This window comes from Laccaria bicolor, genomic scaffold (genome assembly GCF_000143565.1).
Source record: "Laccaria bicolor S238N-H82 LACBIscaffold_22 genomic scaffold, whole genome shotgun sequence".
Classification (NCBI taxonomy): Eukaryota; Fungi; Basidiomycota; class Agaricomycetes; order Agaricales; family Hydnangiaceae; genus Laccaria; species Laccaria bicolor.
Genome location: NW_001889893.1, coordinates 106,430 through 107,123, shown reverse-complemented (window position 1 = coordinate 107,123; position 694 = coordinate 106,430).

Genomic DNA, 694 nt, shown 5'->3' with positions numbered 1-694 from the left:
AGCTAATAAAAATAGTCATAACATGGCAGAGAAATCAGAGAAAATTGAGGATGGTGCTGATTAATAGTGATGATGTCAAGTTTAAATAGACTTCCAAATAAGAAATATTGCTCATTGATGGTGATGATACTGAGGTACTCTGCTTGAAGCCCAGAGTGACACTCAAATAGAAAGATATACTAGTTTGTAAAAAATATAGCTACAAATCCAGAAAAAAAGCGAAAAGAAAGCAGAAATGGGTCACTACCACTCTTGCAAAATAGGACTTGTTCCTGCCATGCTTGCAATGGCCTCTTACACAAGTCATAGTATTGTACATATACATAACTATTACTGTTCCATAATCTTATTTGACCACATTCACAGGAATAAAGCATGCAATAGCTAATAAAACTTTAGAAAACTATGAAAATTAAGAGACATATAGTCAATATGGTTCCCAGAAATCCTGCTTCCAAGGGGTTACAGTTAATATAGATGTTTTGGAATGTCAATGTTAAGTGCTTCTACCTATCTCCTGAGTTTTGGGCACAGATGCTTCTCAAATGGCCCACAAAGCTCACTGAAGCATGACAGAGAGATTTCCAAATCAGGCCTAGAAAGGTCTGGGGGTCTCAGATCCTTGTATAAATAGGATCTCTGTTTATTTCTTTGGGATAGTGTTACTAGATATGAAAAGTGTCTTGTGAAATAT